The sequence below is a fragment of the Papio anubis genome, chromosome 6, assembly GCF_008728515.1.
Source record: "Papio anubis isolate 15944 chromosome 6, Panubis1.0, whole genome shotgun sequence".
Taxonomy (NCBI): Eukaryota; Metazoa; Chordata; class Mammalia; order Primates; family Cercopithecidae; genus Papio; species Papio anubis.
Window position 1 is genome coordinate 151376030 of NC_044981.1, and position 19332 is coordinate 151395361.

Sequence of the window (19332 nt, forward strand, 5' to 3'; positions counted from 1 at the left end):
TCTGAGATCCATTGCTGACCAGCTGTGGGGTCTTGGGCAAGTCACCACCCTGCTGTGACTCAGCTTTCTCATGTCCAAAATGGTATTGTTTTGAGGATTTAAAGAGAAGAGATGTGGTGCTGACGTGATGCCTGACACACATAAGTGCTTACTCTGTGTCAAGTCTCTTCACTTTTCCCTTTTTACACATATATCAATCTTGTCATTCTCTTGTTTCAAAACTTTTCAAGGCTCCTATTATTCCCCCAAGAAAGGCCTAAACACCTTAACCTGGCATCTGAGGCCTTTTATTATCTGTCTGTCCAACCCACCTCTTTACCACATCTAACTCTTTCACTTCGAATGTGCTCCTGTGGCAAAACCAAACCATCTCTGTGCCCTTGGAGGGCTTTGAACACTCATGTTCTAACCTCTTGGGATGCCTTCCTGCTGTCACTTAGAGTCTAAGTCTAATCTGCTGCAAAGATATTTTTTTTTAAATTTCTAGTCAGTCTCTGCTTATCCAGCAAGGCTCATCTTAAATGTCACTTCTTCCTAGTCCCTCCGGCTAGAAAATTCACCTCTATGTCCAACACTGTGTCTTTTTCATCATAGGTGCTTAAAAATAACTGAACTGTTGAATAAGTCTTAGAACGTATTCATAGATAACACGCCAGAGAAATAGGTAAAGGTTCCTTTCAGGTGGGCATTTCTGTCAGGGGAAAGGCCTAGGTGGCTTAAACAACAGAATAGTATTTTCTCACAGTCTGGAGATTGAAAGTCCAAGATCATGGTGCAGGGAGGGTCAGGGTCTGGTGAGCCTCCCTCCTTGCCTTGCAGATGGCCACTGTCTCTGGTGTCCTCACATGGCCTTTTCTCTCTGCAAGTTCCCCTGCTGTCTCTTCCCCTTCCCAAAAAAACACCAGCCCTATTGGATCAGGGCCCTACCTTTTTGAACTTATTTAACTTTCATCAACCTCCTTTAAGGCCCCCTTCTCCAAATACAGTTACATTGGGGGTTAGGGCTTCAACACATGCATTTGAGGGGACACAATTCAGTCCACCACACATAGGTATAAAAATTCTTCCGATCCTCTGAGAGTGTGTGCGCACACCCTGTGTGCAGGTGTCCTCTGTTACAAGCATTCCTTCCTGGCCTCATTCAGGAAACCCACAGGATAGCAAATGGCCTTGCTCCCCTGCGGTGGCCAAGCTTGGCCTGTCTACTCTAACTGCCTCCGCATGATCCCAGCCCACAAAGACGCTGCTTTGGCCCCACCAAGAGGGCTCCGGACACATACTGTCTCACCCAGCGGTTCCATCACAGCCCCCTCTTTGCCTCCAGCTGCCAGCAAAGGGGAACAAGAGAGAATGAGCCACAGCGGGGAAGGCAAGGAATTCAGGAACTAGAACAGGAGGGTGATATTTTGTTTTTTAAAAGAGCAGTCTTTCCTTTTACTTCTGTTTAACTTTGTCCGTGGGTTTTTTCCTCCACCTTTCTCCAGATTCCCAATTCCGAAAGCACTAAAGGAACCCCTTCGCTCTGTGAGTTAAGATAGTTGATAAGTGATGTGGGAGAATGCACTCTAATTAGGTCCTTGGTTAACCTACCCCTGACTTAACAGAGGGAGGCTGTTTGGTTACAAATAGTTTTTATTCTGCTAAATCAGAGGCTTCTCACACTGTGTCATCTGCCTGCAAATTAGCTAGAGGCACAAACTTTGCATTATGCAAAGTACTTATTCTCACAATTAATATGCTGGAAAGTGTGGTTTCACACTTTTCTGCCAGCATAGGGGTTCTCACCCAGGAGTGAACGAGATCACCTGGGGAGCTTTTACAAAATACCCAAGACTTGTCCTTCCTCCTCCCCACGCTGCCCCACAGCTGTGAGAGTGAGATTGGGGTCCCAACCCCCCAGTAACCCCAGTATCACCACTTCTTATTACTTCCTCAGTGTCTTCTTATTAAATATTTCAAATCCCTTTTTTTCTTTTTTCTTTTCTTTCTTTCTTTTTTTTTTTTTTTTCTTGACAAAATCCAGTGACCAATTTGCTCTTTTAACATTTTATTCATTTTATTATGGAAAATTTCGAATGTATAGAAAGTAAGCAGTGTAGCATACTGGACCCCATGCACCCTCACCCAGCTCCAACAGTGATCATCAACATTCTGCCATTCTTGCTTCACCTATAGCTGGATAATTGTTGTCATTATTTTTGACTAATTCAATTTTGTTTCATAGATAGCATAGCCTGAGCGCTGAAAATTGGTTGTGCGTTTGTACTGCATATTGAATTGATTGTGTGCAAGGCACTTCCCACACTTTATCGCACTTAATCTGCACAGCACCCGTAGGCATTGTTACCCACATTTTTAACAATGGAAACTGAAGCTCTAAGAAATCACACACCTGCCCAAAGTCTCCCAGATAGTAAGTGCTCAAGCAAGAATTCATACTCAGAAGTGTTTGAAAAGCATTCTTTTCCCCCAAGCTACACTTCAGAAAAATAAAGTCCATGAAAAAAATGTATAGTTAAAAGTTTTGTAGCATGAATAGATGCATAGCTATTTGATAAATCACATATGTTATAATAATGTTAAAAGCTGGATGGTAAGTATATGGATATTCAGTGTAAAATTACGAAAACTATGTTTGAAATTGTTCATAATAAAATGTTGGGAGGTTTCCAACAAAAGCAAACTTTGTCTTAACTATCAAGCATTGGACAAGACAAACAAGCTATTTTCAGATACCTATCCTGTTGATATCCGCTTCAAAGAGAGCTTTGAGACTTGGTTGAATTTTGACTTTAAAAATAGTAAACCAAATGGAAGCCAAAAAGTATCTGAGACAGGTTTCAATCAATTCAGAAGTTTTTTTTGCCAAGGTTAAGGAACATGACCCATGACATAGCTTCAGGAGGTCCTGAGAACATGTACCCAGAGTAGCTGGGTTACAGCTTGATTTTATACATTTTATAGAGACGGAAGTTACAGACAAAGACATAAACCCACATATGTAAGACAAAGACATAAACCCACATACATTGGTTTGGCCAGCAAGGCTGGACATCTCGAAGGCAGTGTGTGTGTTCAAGGAGGGGTGACTTCCAGGTCATAGGTAGATTTAAATATTTCCAGATTGACAGTTGGTTCAAAGAATGAAGCTTTGCCTGAAGAGTTGAAATCAGATTGAGGTAAGTGGGGTCAGGGGGCCTGGAAGATAAAATTCTTGTCATGTGGATGAAACCTCCAAGAAGCAGGCTTTGGAGAGCATAAATGTAAATGTCTCTTATCAAAGGTGTCAGAGTCACGGGAGAGACCTAGGAAGGGAAGGAGATTCTCACCTGTATCCAGCCATTTGAATGCGAGGATCTTTTAGTTATCTGTGGTGGCAGGTGGTAGATATCCAGATATCACAAAAATTATGCATGGACTTTTTGTTTGTTTGTTTGTTTTAGCTCATCAGCTATCATTAGTATATTTTATGTGTGGCCCAGGGAAGAAAAAAGGTTGGACATCCCTGCATGCAAACTTCCCCCACAAGAGACATCTTTGCAAGGCCATTTCAAAATACATCAAGGAAATATATTTTAGGGTAAAATACTTTGATTTCCTTTTGGGGCCTGTTATCTGTCATGTGATGTTATGCTAGTGTCAGGTTGGAGTTAGTATCATATTGCTATCAGAGCCTGTTCTGTCAGCCTTAGGGTCTCTGTTTTAATGTTCGTGCCAGCCAGTTGTGCCTGAACTCCAAAGGGAGGAGGGTATAATGAGGCAGATCTGACCCCCACCTTCTCTTCATGGCCTGAACTAGTTTTCCAGGTTTATTTGAATCCCCATGGTCAAGAGGAGGGTCCACTTAGTCACTTGGGGGGCTTAGAATTTTATTGTGGTTCACAATAAAATAGAGCTTACTTAGAGGTGTAAGTAATCAACATTAACTGGTGAGGTCTTAGAGAACTCAGAAAACCAGATTCAGAAGCAAAGCCTCTCCCAGGGTGGCCCCCAGCTGTGGCCAACAACTCAGGAAGCGTCCTCACCGCTGCTGCTCGTAGAAAGCCAGAGCCAGACAAAATGAACAAGTTATTTTTTCCAGTTCAGGCCACTTAGGTAGGATTCCATGATGATTTCTTTCTTACCATTTACCCAAAGGAACATTTTGCATACATACAGCCTACGTGTTGAAGCTGTTCCTTCTCACGGAAGGGCATAACCAATTTCTTCACATAAAAAACATCGAGCCACCCACACTCCTCCATGATGTAATGCGGGTCCTGCTTTGATGGTGAGCTGACCAGGGATGCTCAGCAGTCTCAGCACTGGGAGTGGTGATTGGAGGCAGATAGCCTGTCCAGGGGATTCTCGAGAGCATTTTTTTTTTTTTGCGAAAGGTATAAGGAGACCCTGGGCAAGCAGCTAGCAGCCCTCTTTTGCAACCATGCAGAGTCCCAGAGGTCCCAGCAGCCACCGTTCTTCTTCTTAAGCTTGGCTGCCATGGCTGCATCCACTCCACCCTTCAGTGCTTGAAGCCAAGTGGTTGTGGCCCTGGAAGGCTCTGCCCTTCTGGTTTTAGACTGCTGTGGAGGAGGGAGCCACTTGGAGATACAAAGCCCACCTCTCCAGAATCTTCCAGGGTCCCCACAAATTATAAAACTATGGTCACACCAGGAAACCAAGGCATTTTCAATAACAACCTTTCCTACTGATTTTCAGCTTCACCTTCCAGAATTCCAGTGCACTGCCATTCATACCATTCATTAACTATTCTTTCACTAGACCACAAGCAGGTATAAAGCCACAAAGAGGAATCCATCTCATGAGTTAACTACTCCATCAGCTTCCTTCACCCTGAAATCTTTTGGCAGTACAGGCTAGAAGGAAGAGCAGGCTTTGCAGTCAGACCGGGGAATGAATCCCAACGTTGTCATTACTGGCTGCAAGATTTTGGGAAAGTGGCTTAACTGCTTTCAGTCCAGCTCACAGGATTAATGTCAGGTTTGAACTCAGATAAAGTATGTGAAGGCTCCCTGCCAAGTCTCTGGCTTGTAACAAGTGCCACCAAGTGCTGGTGTCCTTTTTCTGTTTTATGTATGTTGAGTTGTAGATATCTGCTGTCAGGCCCTGTCCGTGCCACTGGCTGGTGATGTGAACACACCTTGTGTCTTTGCATCTCTGCACCCCAGTTTCATCATCTGACAGTGAACTGCCTGTTCTTCAAGATGTGGAGTTTTTTAAATTATACGATTTAGTTGCACCTTAGGGGATCCCTCTGATTATGGAGGCACAGTAAGGTCCTGAGCGTAGGTGGTCAGCAGCCCAGAAAGGGAGAAGGCCAGGGGCAGACTGGAGAATGGGACTAGTGAGATTCAGATAGAAAGAGCAGGGGCAAAATGGTCAAAGTGAGACTGGAATCAAAAGGTTGGCATAGTTTATTGGCATGCAATAAACTATGATTGCACTTAAGTTTTTAAAAACCAAAGGTGATTTAGTTACCCCACAGTGAGGAACATGGGTGCCTATGTCTCCAGTCACTTCTCTGCAGGAAACCTAATTGCAGCCTGGGCTCCGTGCAACTCCCAGCTTGGGGAGGGCCATAGGCTTCTTTGTGTGAGGAGCGCACTGCAGCATTCCTGCCCACACACGCCACTGCCGCCTTTCTCCTGAGAATGAGTTCCGTTATTATTTCATGTGACCTCACAGCCAGGAGAGCTGGATTGCTGTTTTGCATAACACACATTAAATTTGTTGTTAGATGTGCTGTTGAGCCTTGCCTGTGGATCTTCTGTCCTCCTTGTCAGTCCCTGCCTGCTGCAGCCATCCAGGCACTTAGGACGCTTATCTTTTTCTCTACAGCTGCAAGGAGCCCAGTAGTTGGGTTTCCTTAAATGCAAGCAGATGGAAGTGAGCAGGAGTGTGGAGGCAATTAGAGGATTTCCTCCTCCAAGCAGCGCGGGTTTGCTCTCTCTTTGGGTGTGTGGCTGTTCTTGCTCATTTTAATTTTCCATTTGGGTTTTGTCAGGCTGTCAGCTTTTTTTCCTGACTGTATTATGCTGCTGGTTGCAGGAGTTTGCAAAATGGGGTGATTTGTTGCTTATTGTTTGGAATCAAACTTTTCACAGTAAGGTATGGGTGATGCATATCATAATGATGATGACACTTCATATTTGTAAAATATTCTGCAACTTAAAGAATGTTTTCACATACGCCACTGTCTCATTTGGTCTGGACAGAGGCCCAGAAAAAAAAAATGAAGGCTCTACTCAGTCTGCTGGTGTCAAAGTTTTCCCTTATCTTTTTACGCCATCTCTAGTCAAACCACGGTGGAGAGAGTAATCAAATGAAAACTGAAGCTTTCTGCTTTAATTCTTGTCTCCTTCTGCTTTCAGTCAGTTAAATATTTTTCAAACACTTTCTGAATGCACTGTTAGATTCTCTGGCGACAATTAAATAATCGTAGCAGATAATCGTTGCCGTTGGGGAGCTTTCAATGTAGGTGGGGAAACAAGACATACAACAATGAGTTTACGTAACAGTACCTGGCACACGGAAGGCACTAAGGAACTAGGTGCTGAATGAGCGGGTGAGTAAATGAATGTAGAACATAGCCTACCAAAGTCCCAAAGGGCAAGAATCCTTAGGGGGGAACCAAAAGATCCACAGTCCTTGATGAGAATGGGCACTGAGGGTGCAGCACCCTCTGAGTGCCTGGGTGCCTGGGAGTGAGCAGGCGAGAGGACCCGGCACCCTTGTGGACAGCCTCCATTCGGTTAGCACCATTCCATGAGGGCTGAAGTAAAGAGGAAGCCATTTGTTTATGAGCTGAGAAGAGTGAGCAGGAAAAATGCCATTCTTTGCTCTTAAGGATGAGACAAGCATAAAGAGAGAGGCAGACAGGTAGACCAGAAGGAAGAGATTGCTCACAAAATTATTGTCAGAAAAAGTGCCAGTGAAATCACTCCACTTTCAAAGATCTATGTCCTGGTTTTGAGAACCTACTATATTGTAGACCTGTGCCAGAAGCCAGAAGAAGGCAATGGGGAGAATCAAAGAGATTCTTGGCCCTAACCCTTACGAGATGCTGCCATGCACAGGAAACAGTTAAATAATTTGACTGTCTCACCTGCAAATGATCAAGTGTTGGGTATAAGCCAAGGAGCTGAGAGAGGGGGAGACCAGCACAGGCCTGAGGAGCTGAGAAGGGAGGCTTATGTGAAGGGTAAGACTCGCATGGGCCTGGCCAGTGAACAAGATGTGGGAACTGCATGGACAGTTATGTGGAGGTGCATTCCATCCTGGCTGGAGAGTGTGTGAGGGGTAGTGGGAGATTGGTGGAAAAAATATAGGCCACTGGTGTTGAAGGCTGGGAGGCCACGCTTCAGAGCGGAGAAAGTTGCTAATCAGAGAAGCGACATTCTGGAGGTGGTAAGTGGAACTTTGTTCATGCCCAGAATTTTCATTCCCGTCCTGCTGTCCTAAATGCTGGGCCGCAGTCTGCACTGTCCCCCGCTGATGGTATGAGAGTAAGCCAAAGGAAGGAAGCGTCTTCTTGGGATGGCACTGAGCATTTTCAGTGTCTCCTCGGGGCACCAAGCCATGCCCCAGGGCAAATGCCCAGTGGAGAACAGGAGTTCAGGAGAAAAGGTCGTTCTCCAGTCTAACAGTCAGCAGGACACTTGGCTTTTGTTGGGTGTTTTCACTGCCATGAAACTATACTTAGTTTGTGAATGTTTTGGTGACCACCAAAAATGTGTATGACGTGAATTCTAGGCATTTTCATTATGGTGGATTTTTAAAAATAATGTCCACATTAATACACACCCCTAGTGTAAAGTCCTTAAAGATACAGAACACACAGAACAAAGCAAAAGTCACCTATTATCCCGTCACACAGAGATAGTCACGCACATCGTTAGTATTTTGTTGAATGTCCTTTCCCGGTGCAAATTTAGGAATTTTAAAAAAAATGGTTTCAAATTGGACTTAATGTTTTATATCCTGCTTTGTTTTAACTTAGCAGTGCACCGTGAATATTTTTTCGTCACTAAATTTATGTTGCAATATGATTTTAGTGCTATATACTATTCCATTATAGGTATGTACTGTGTTTAATCAATCAAATAGAAAATCAGTCTACTATCTTTGCTTATTTTGGTGTTTCCAGTGAGTTAGGCTTTTAACATATTTTTAAAAACAACATCAGAATCTAGTATTTTCAGATAACCATGTTTTTATTGAATAAATTGCCCAGTAAGATCCAAGTGAATATACAACATTCTCTACCCTTTTATCTCATTTTTATTGTCACTTCATTAAAAATGGTAATAAGTCGACCCCTCTGTGGAAAAAAGAAGTAATACATGCCATAGTTTCCTTCTCTAAGACTGTTGAAAACATGAGCTGACCAGGCCCCCATGCCGATGGACATACCTGAATATAGCGTAAGAGTGTAGGAAACTCAATTGGATCAAGAAGTTCTAAGAACTTAAATGACATCCTGCGTTTGGTTGTGGTGAAATTTCAACAGAAGTAACTCTACCTATTATCTTCATATAAATGAAGAACCAAGCATTCAAGAGCTTTCTTAAGAGCTTTGCCTACCTCTTGACCAACGTCTCCCTTCATAGCATCCATCTCCTTCCTGATGTGGGATGCCGTTTTGGAGGGCCGCTTCCTGCTGACTTTATTATAAGCTGTGTAGAAGAGAAGGTGTCAGCCATGTTTTCCCTTTGAGGCAGAGTTTGATTTGCAGAGCCTGGGACTTCCTGCTTATGTGTCTTTCCAGTAAATAAGTGTGATTCACCACAGTTGAGAGTAACCCCATCTGCAACACCTCATTTTTTTTTCAAGTGAAATTTTTCAATGGGAATAGAATAGAGAGGAATCCTGTAGGTCTTCCATGAAATTATACTCCCTGCCTCTCAGAGTTTTACAATATAATTAGGTTACTTGTTTTTCTTAAATTTTTTTATTGTGCTGTGCTTATCTGGATGAGGTGCCTGTTGAAGAGCAGGAGATGAAGGTCAAGAAATATAAGCACAGTGCTCAATTTTTTTTAATTACTTTGTCTTACTGTTGCTCGTGGATAGAAATACAGTTTTTCATATTAAACTAATACTTAGACGTTTGCTGAAACCTCTTATGAATTCTAATAATTTATCTGTATTTCTCTTAGGTTTTCTGTATAACAAACATACCATCTATAAATAATTACAAGTTTTAGCTCTTTTTCAATCTTTTATCTTTTATGTATTTATTTTTTCTTTTCCTACCACTCTGTCTAGGACCTGCCGGAAATAGCGCAGGGGATAGGAAATAGGGATAGCATAGATTCTTAGCTTGTTCCTGAATTTAAAGGGAAGGCTGTTAGCATTTCACCATTGAGTATGGTGCCTACTGCTGGGTTTTGGTAAATACTTTCTATTAGATTATGAAAGTTCCCTTCTGACCCTAGTTTGCTAAAAGTTTCTATTTTAAAATATTGTAAATGTGTTAATTACTACTGAATGCCCTTTCTGTATCTATTGATAAGATCATTGGGGTTTTCTCTTTTAATCTGATAGTACAGGAATTATTGTCATCCACTTTTTAAATTTAAATTGTCCTTGCATTATTAGCAAAAATCCACATTAGTCGTGATATATTTTATGCACTGTTGGGTTCTCTTTGCTGATATTTTATTTAGGATTTTTACATTTGTATTTATATCTGCGAGTGGTCCATACTTTTCCTTTTTCCTGCCATCTTGGATTTGGTTCTGAGATTGTCCTAGTGCTTTTCCATTTTCTATCTCCTGCATTTTTGTTTTGTTTTGTTTTGGCTTTTTGCTTTGATCTAAAGCACAGATTTTTTTTCTTTTTCATTTTTTTTCTATAAAACCATCTGAACCTAGTGTTTATTGGTTTTTGGATTTTTTTGGGTGGAGGGATGAGTAGCTTTTTAACTAATGAATGAGTTTTTTAAATGGTTATTAGACTATTCAGATTCCTCTCATTAGAATAATAATTTGAATTTTTCTGTGGTATTCTTTATTTCATTGAAATTTTCAAGCTGAATGGCACATACTGCTTCACAGTAGCTGTTATTTAGTCCCTGCTGAATCTGTAGTTATGTTCTCTCATTCTTTCCTAATGTTATTATTTGTACCATCTCTGTGTTTTTCTTGATCAGATTTGATTTGTCTCTTGTTAGCCTTTCCAAACAAATAGCTTTTCCTCTGTTCATCTTCTCCAGTGTATCTTTGTTTTCTGATTTTAATTTCTACCCTTTATTATTTTCTTCTGCTTTCTTTGGACGTACTTTTATTTACTTTCTGACTTCATGAGTTGCATACTTGTTCATTAATTCTCAGTCCTTTTTTTCTTTCTAGGACAAGATTTAAGTATTTTATTCTAAATAAAACTATAGTGGAATCTGATACGTTCTAATATGGAGTATTTTTATCATCCCTCAGTTATAAGAATGTTGTAATAACCATAATTATTTCTTCTTTGATTCATGAGTTTTATTAGCAGCATCATTTTAAATTCCCAAATGAATGAGTCTTTAGTAATCATTTGGTTATGGATTTCTAACTTTAAAAATCTGTTGTGGTCTGGGAATGTTGTTTGTATGATACTATTTCCACAAAATGCATTGAGACTTGGTTTGTGGCCTAGTACATGGTCAATTCTTTTTAAATATTCCATGAATTTCTTTAGTGCGTATTCTCTGACGGGGGCTGTGGGGACAGAGTTCTAAATATGCCCATTAGATTAAACCTCTTCATTTCGTTGCTCACATCTTCTGTATCCGTATTAATCTGTCAGTCTCTTCAAGAGAGGTGTTATTAAAATCTCTCACTGTATGTGTCACTTTGCCCTTAAAATTCTGATGATTTGCTTTATAAATGGTTATAACCATTTTCCAGAAAGAATATTAAAGAACTTTCCATTGGCATTATCCGCTTTCCCTCAAAATACGGGGTTTGTTTTTTTTTTATTTTGGCTTCTAAGCAACCATGAATCCAGTTTCTCAGAAGCCCTTGTCTCAAGGCATTTGTTTCCAGAGCCTTACCTTGTTAGTGTCCACACTATGGGCTATTTTAGAAAAACAAAAAAAGTATCAAAATCATGTAGCTATGATTTTCCTATGCTTGAAGGAGCCTTAAAACTCATCTAGTCCAGCCAGTATTTGTTCATACAAATTCTGCCAAGAAATCTCTATTGTCAAGGTATTCTTTATCATCTTTAGGACATTCTCATTATTAGAAACAAATCCTAAGAAGAAATTCTGCCATGTAACACCCATCCATTGTTTAAAAAAAAAAAAAAAAAGCTTAAATTCTCTTGTCTAAGCACAACAATTTCCAGTGTTTGTATTAGTTTTTCTCAACAGAATTTCAGGTCCTTTTAACGTCGTATTACTGCTAACAAGTTCTAAATTCTGTGTTGTCATGCTTTGAGAGACTATCAGATTATACACACACATACTCGGGGGGGGGGTGTGTTTGTGTGTTAGTGTTTAGGAATGTTTTAGTGGGCTCCTATTAAGGAAGCCTTTCAGGAAGCTACTCTATACTGAGGCCAAAACCAACTGAACCCGACATACGATTTCTCTCCCTCAAGGAAAGCAAATGAGAATGAGCGACTGTGACCCTTGCCTGTTGTTTATAAGCATGTACACCAGGATCTGTGTGATCCTTTTCCTGAAGATAAACAGCATACTGCTCAAGGAAGGAAAACAACGCATAGCAACAAATTTCCTGTTTTTTAAAGAAAGATCCAACTTGGTTTAGAAATTATGCTGGCTTTCTTTCTATGTTTCTAATAGAGAATAAGGAGAAACTTGCTTCTTATTTGCCGACATGAGGTAAGTGTTATGTCTGAAAGTTCCAGAGATCATAGTTTATACACTGAGGAAAGGTAGTAAAAGGTTTGCAAAGACCTCCTTTCCCGTGGGAGAGGTGCCCTACTGTGCATTCAGGGAGTTGGCTGTGGGTCATGGGCACAGTACCCTTCACCCAAATGATTCTTTCCAACCTCAAGAAAGCAAACCCCAACTTGGGGCCCAGAACTATTCATACAGTGGAAGGGTTCCACGTTCAGACAGACGATAAAAGAAATATCTTCATATTGCCCAGCGTTGTATTTGATAAGGAATAGAGGAACAGTATTGTCCTTCTAACCAGGCTCTGTCTCTTGGTGCCTAAAATTCTATTATCATTGCATTTTTAAAAATCAAAGTTCAATCTTACTAGAATGGATAAGTGTAGCTTCTAGTTTGGTGAGTCCTTAATTGTTTCTTCCTACTGACCTTCCTAGCTCAGTCTAGCTAAGGGGAGGGTCTCCATGATGACCAGCAAAACTTCTCTCTGGTTAAGCTGAGCTTGGTTTCTTAAGCAACTTTACCCAACATGTTTATATCAAAAGCACCTATGTTTCTCAGTGTTACTGGAATCCCAACTTAAGTGAGGCCGGAGCTAATGCTGTATTTCAGTAAATACCGCATTAGATCACACTTTTAAGCAGCTATGTCAAACAATTGACTTAAATTGAAATTACTTTCAGCTAACACTTCCCCCCAAATTGTTTTTACACATGCTGCTGCTAAACCACATGTCCACTGTCCTGTACTTAGGCAACTTTTTTTTTTGGTTCAGGCCCTCACATTTTTCCTTACTAATTTTATCATGTCAGTTGTGGCCTATTACTCCGGCCTACAAAGATATTTTTATAACTTGAGATTGTCACTCCTGTCCTTTCAAAAGTTTATTCCATCTGAATATTTCACCATACAAATTTTCAGTATCTTCTATCTAAGATGTTGACAAGTTGTTGAAGAGCTCAGAGCCCCATTTTAGGCCTCCTGAGGCCACCTTCTAGGTGGACCTTAGCTCACCAATCAGCCCCACTTAAATATTATAATTCACTTCATTGTTCTAGTATCTAGCCCACATTTTCCTGTCTTATTCCCAAAGGTATTATGAGAGGCCTTTTTGGATAATGCATTGCTGAAGTCCGTAAAGAACCACACTTCTCTGACCCCTGTCAAAATAGAAAGTGGCATGAATATTCCTCCTATGAAAGCATCCTGTCTGGAGGATCAGACCAAATGCTAAAACACTTTAGTAGGTTTACCTAACTATAGCTTGTTTTTCGTGTATCATGCCTTGACACTTCTTCTGCAAGACGAGGTTTTTCTTTAAGACTGATTGATACTGAGATTTCAATATATAGAGAAATGGGACTGAATTTTATCCAAAGCTATTTTTGCCTCTATTTTGGGGACCTTCAAGTTAATTTCCCCCACTTACACTAAACTGCCAGATACCAGAATGTGGAAACTTGAATATTAGAGATAAACTAAGTGCCCAGTTCCATTCCACCAGTTCACAGCCCTGTCTATCCCTCCAGCAACCCTCCATCCCACCCTCACCACCACCCTCCTAAAGCAAGATTACTAACACTGACCTGGAGTGCTAAAACTTCTTCCTAGCATCTTTTAGGTGCTTTTGTGGCAGAGCCATTCTGTGTGGAACTGCCAGACCAAGTCACTCTTGCTTAGAACTCTTCAGAGCCTTCCCTCTGAGCTCCAAATTCAGTCCAGTCCTCTCTCGGCTGCCTGTCTGATCAGAGGAGCCACTGCCTCCCCATTCAGACCCTATTCCACCCAGTGGGCTCATCACTCTTCCCTAAATGTCTTCCATGCCTCCTTGATGCCCATCTTTGCCCTGGCTTTTCCTGTGGCCAGGAATGTCTCAACCCAGCTCTAGATTTAGAAATCTTGCTCCTTTCTCAAACAACAATATGTCTCTCCTCAATGGAACCTTGACTGATCTCTCCATTGGAAGTGACTTCTTTTTCCACTAAGCTCCTGTTAGCACCCTACAACTTCCAACTGACAATTGTCTTGCATAGAATTATTTGTACACTTGTTTTATCAAAAGCTGCTCCAGTGGGCTGATAGCTTATTCGTCTTTTTAATTCACCAAGGGCTGGATGTCTAGTAGATACGATGTGCTTGTTGGATGGGTCATGGGTAGATGGATAGATGGAGGAATGGATGGAGTTGAGGTTTAAGAGAGGATAAATAACTTGCCAAGATCACAAAGTTGAACTAATAGAATTAATAATAGACTCAGTTCCCAAATTCAGTATTAACTTATTTGTCTAGCACCACTCCACATTCTCTTCCATGGTTTTGCTTGGATCTTTTGGTAGAAGTCTTAGTAATAAACATCCAGTTTTATAAAATAAAGTCTTGCGTTTGTTTATATTATAAATTTATTACTCCTTGATTTACATGCTTAGGAATGTAAATCTGTGAAAATACATGGCAGGATTTTCCTACCACATGCTTCAAGCTTAAAAAATATTTGAAGCTGCCGGGCGCGGTGGCTCAAGCCTGTAATCCCAGCACTTTGGGAGGCCGAGACGGGCGGATCACGAGGTCAGGAGATCGAGACCATCCTGGCGAACACGGTGAAACCCCGTCTCTACTAAAAAATACAAAAAACTAGCCGGGCGAGGTGGCGGGCGCCTGTAGTCCCAGCTACTCGGGAGGCTGAGGCAGGAGAATGGCATGAACCCGGGAGGCGGAGCTTGCAGTGAGCTGAGATCCGGCCACTGCACTCCAGCCTGGGCGACAGAGCGAGACTCCGTCTCAAAAAAAAAAAAAAAAAAATATTTGAAGCTAAGCATGGTGGCTCATGCCTGTAATCCTAGCACTTTGAGAGGCTGAGGCAAGAGGATTGCTTGAGCCCAGGAGTTCAACACCAGCCTGGGCAACATAGTGAGACCTTGTTTCTACAAAAAAAAAAAAAAAAAAAATCATTTGCATATGGTGGTGCACAGTTGTAGTCCCAAGTACTGGGAGGCATAGGTAGAAGGATAGCTTGAGCCCAGGAGGTTGAGGCTGCAGGAAGCTGTGATTGTGCCACTCCACTCCAGCCTAAATGACAGAGCAAGATGCTGTCTCAAGAAAAAAGAAAGAAAGAATTTGAACGGAAACACTGCCACTTCTGAATATCTGTCCTATATGATTTAAAATATCTGTGAATACCTTGAAAATGCTGATCTTTTCAACTCTAAAACTCAGAATTCGCTTAGTAGTATGCTGTAGTTATACTGTGTCAGCAGTTTTTCGGGGTTTTTGTTTTTGTTTTTGTTGTTAGTTGTTTGTTGTTTTTGTGAGACATGGGCTAGGGATCTGATGTTAAAAATAGAGATTAAGCCCCAGGACAAAATGGCCACCCTACCTAGAGACAGCAGTTGTGGCGTTCTCAGGCCACAGTGTAACATAAACATGATATTGTCAACCTGAGCCAGGGCTGATTTGCCTCATTTGAATCTGAAAAGGAGCCCACATCCTTCCTGTTGCTACACAAAGATTCTGAAAAGAATTCACAGAGAAAACAAATGGACTAATACATGTTATGTTTCCCAGAAGTCCTGTCTCCAGTGCCCCCAAAATAGTAAAATAGTTGGGAATGAGGTTGAGCAAGAAAAGAATAAAGGAATAAAAGTATACAATGCCAAGGAAAGGCCAATAGAAACTATTCTTTTTACTTTGCTTCTCTTAGTGTTTTTTTTCCAGTGTGACTCTGTAGATAATGGCAAAGAGAAATGCAGGGTCATTTTTTCCATTTTCAAGTAGAACTTATTTTGCACAATAGATCCACTGAGGCTTGCACCCATTCATGGTTTCAACTCACATCTCTCCAATCTCAACAAAAGTGAAGGTGGCCAATGTGTCCTTTCGTTGTTCGGTGACTTTGCTGCCCCTTTCTTGCTTTTTAAAATAAGTTCCTTAGAAGTATGGAATGGCAGGAACACATGCCCTTTGTTTCAGCAATTCGGTCAAAATTTCCCGACTTGCCTTCAATGTTAGTTAAAAAAAAAAAAAAAAAAAAAAAAACAATGACATGAATTATACCGGCATGAATCTAGGTGGTCTGGCCAACAAAGAAAGGAAAGGAGGGAGGAAAATGAGGAAAAGAAGAGAGAGGAAGAGCGTGCATCCCTAAAATTTCTTTTCTCAACGAGTATTTGTTTGGTTACCTCTAGTACAGGCATTTTTAGTCATTGTATTAATTCGTTCTCACATTGTTATAAAGAAATACCCAAGACTGAGTAATTTATAAAGAAAAGAAGTATAATTGGCTCATGGTTCGTCAGGTTATACAGGAAGCATAGTGGCTTCTGCTTCCAGGGAGGCCTCCGGAAGCTTCCAATTATGGTGGAAGGCAAAGGGGAAGCGAGGCATCTCACATGGCAAGAGCAGGAGGAAGAGAGGGCTGGGAGAAAGGTGCTACCCACTTTTAAACAACCAGATCTCTCAAGAACTCACTGTCATGAGGACAGTACCAAGGAGGGTGGTGCTCAACCATTCATGAGAAACTACCCCCATGACCCAATCACCTCCCACTAGGCCTCACCTCCAACGCTGGGGATTACAACTCGACATGAGATTTGGATGGAGACACACATGCAAACTGTATCGGTTATGTTGCAGAAAGTCAGAATGGAAGGAATCTAGAACCAAATACATAAAGGCAGGCGCTACTTCAAAATGGACATATACATTTAGTAGCAGTTGTACAGGCTGTCACTCTTGGATCAGAAGTTAAAGATGTCAGATGTAAACTGGATGTAACAGGGAAATTCTACAGATGTGGGGATGCAAATTATGGGATTTTTTTTTTTTTCCAGGAGAAATCATGCAGCCTTCCTAGAGGTCTTCATTATGAGCACATTTTCCATCATGTAGGTCATTTATCCCTGTCATTTCTTAATTCCATATTTGTTTCCACACACAGATTTTGAACATATGTTTATTTAAAATATTTATGAGGTATGAATGCTATTTATCTAGCGTTGTGCTGAAAGTTTTACCCTATTAATTATAATTGTGTTATCTACATTTAAGTTTTTTACCTTTTAAGGAAAGAAAAAGGAGAAACTCTACAATCATGTAAAAAGTATATAATTTGCCCTAGAGATGCAGAATAACTTCTAGCAGATAATTGCGTGCTTTGAACATGAAAAGAAATAGGGTAGAACCTGAACTAAAAGAGGACCAGGTTCTGTTCTCCCTCCCTCGGGGGAGGATATGTTAGAATATTTTGTGTTCATGTTTTAATAAGCTTTCGTTGGATTATTAGGGTGCACTTAAGTTTTTCCGTTTTAGAAGTATTCGGTTGGTGCAAAAGTAATTACCAGTTACTAATATAATCTTGTCAAGTAAAACCCACTCGTTGGGGTACACAGAGCAAGCACCCTCTTTTCCATAGGGCAGCTCAGTCCGTGTATCATAAACACGGTTATCATTGCCATTCAATTTTAGCTGTTGCTCCAGAGAGACTTAAAAGCACATCACATGTGAGAGATCAGCAGGCAATATTTGGGGCTGTGAATATTGAGCAAATATTAAGGTTTTTTTAAAGTTCACCTTCACTCATGATTTACCTGCCCTAAGGAATTTGCAACAGATTCAAAATGTCAGCACTAGAAAAAGTGTCTGAGATGATCTGGATTAACCATTATAGTGGCTGAGGCCCAGGAAGAGTGAGTAGTTTACCTAAGGTAACCAGCAGGTCAGAGTACAATGCATGTTTCTGTTCAGTCATTTTATTCACCTCCTAGGAAACATATTGCGGTGCAGGTGGTTCGCCACTTTTGATCAAATGCACCAAATCTTTCACTTGGATTAATCTTTTCAATTACTGAGTATCTATACCAGTCCTTTCCCATAGACATAGTACAAACTATAAATGCAGGCAACATAGGTAATTAATTTTAAATTACCAAGTAGCCACATTTAAAAAGCAAACTCACGTGAAAGTAATGTTAATATTTTTTAATTTAAGACCACCTGTGTAAAATCATTTCAACATGTAATCATATTTTAAAATTTATTAATTAAACATTTTACATTCTTTTTTCATACTAAGTCTTTGAAATCTGGTTATGTGCTTTACACTTACATTACATCTCATCTTGCACCAGCCACATGCAGTTAGTGCTTGCTTACCCTACTAGCACAGGTCTATATGGATGAACAGGTCCAAGCTGTACACCAAACCACAGGCCCCTAACCCTTGAGATCGAAAATGTCTCTGAGTACTAGTTCCCATTTCTTTGAATTTTTGATCTTGGTACGCCATGCTTGTCTCCTGAAAACCCAGAGAGGTGAGCAATCATGAACTGCTATAAAATGAGTGTGTCTGTTGAAAACATGGTCCAGCTCCTGCTAAGATAGCATTATTCTGTGATGTAATCACTCCTGTCTTCGTCCCTTTCCATGAAGTTCTGCATTTCCTTCATGTCAAAAGTTCCCTTACCAGCTGCAGCCATTTCCTGTGGACAATGTTCTAAATGGCTTTTATTTATGAGATGTCTTGTGCTATAACTGCTGTCAGAATGAATATGTATTCCAAAGCCTATACCCCAAGTCAGTCTAATTAACAGTCTTCTAAGAAATAATTGTTAAACTTTAGCTGTAGCTCACAACACTGGTATCTCTCACTTTGACCTAATTACAGAATGTGATGTTAAAATATGTAAGGAAGGAGATCAAAGAGGAAAGTCATTTTGCTTTCTGTGTCTTCATCTTGCTTTCTATGTGCATCATATTTCATAGCTCCCAACCTCCACTTCCAACTGGCTGAGGGAAGGAAACACAGGGAACAGTAATGAATGAGTATAGAAGCTGAGGCTGTTTTGTTTTCCTCATCTTTGAAGTAGGAACAATAATAGTGCCTATCTTGGAGATTCGTAAGAATGAAGCATGAAACATGGGATCTGACATATCGTTGATGATCAACACATATTAAATTGCTTCAGGAAAATAGAGAGCAAGTAGGTCTATCTGGTGCGAAAAATGGAAAGGAAGCCTGCCAGCTTTTTTTAAGGACGTTATCTGCATTATTCTTGGAATCAAATCCGGCTCCACCCAGGGCTGAGAGCTTTTTATTTCCATTGTGTCTTTAGCATAGTCATGCACACCAACATCACAATGATAGGGGAATGCTGGAGTCAAAGCAACTAGTTCATTTCAGAGGACAGGCCGTGCATAATGTCAGAGGGAGGAGCTGACCCAAATAATGTGTTTCAAGTCATCAGAACACTTTCATGTCTGGTTTTCATAGTAAATTGTGACAGCTGTACAGGAGAAGCCAGAATACACTTTTTAGATGTGATTTTGTTTCTTTTGTGATGCTGCTTTAAACAGTTTCACAGAGTAAGGGAATGGAGTTTTTATACTGTAAGACTTTAACTCCCTTCTTTCCTTGACTTTTGCCTCTTGGCTCTGCTTAATAAACCCCTTCAGCAAGAGCTCATCTGCTTTCCTTGAAGCTTCCAGGTATTA

At 40.7% G+C, this 19332-nt stretch overlaps 1 protein-coding gene across 10 annotated transcripts in view; it reads left to right on the top strand.

The window, feature by feature from the left end:
• The window catches only part of FYN (FYN proto-oncogene, Src family tyrosine kinase), a 210241-nt gene that overhangs the window by 106043 nt on the left and 84866 nt on the right, over positions 1-19332 (top strand). The window contains exon 1 of one of the 10 annotated variants that reach the window (XM_009206261.4): positions 2071-7407. The exons of 6 other annotated variants lie outside the window; for them this stretch is intronic. The gene's annotated coding sequence lies outside the window, so the exon portion shown is untranslated. Of the gene's footprint in view, positions 1-2070; positions 7408-11743; positions 11833-19332 lie in introns of those variants that run through there. 3 more of the 10 variants (XM_017958406.3, XM_021937970.2, XM_017958405.3) reach the window with 3 other exon arrangements.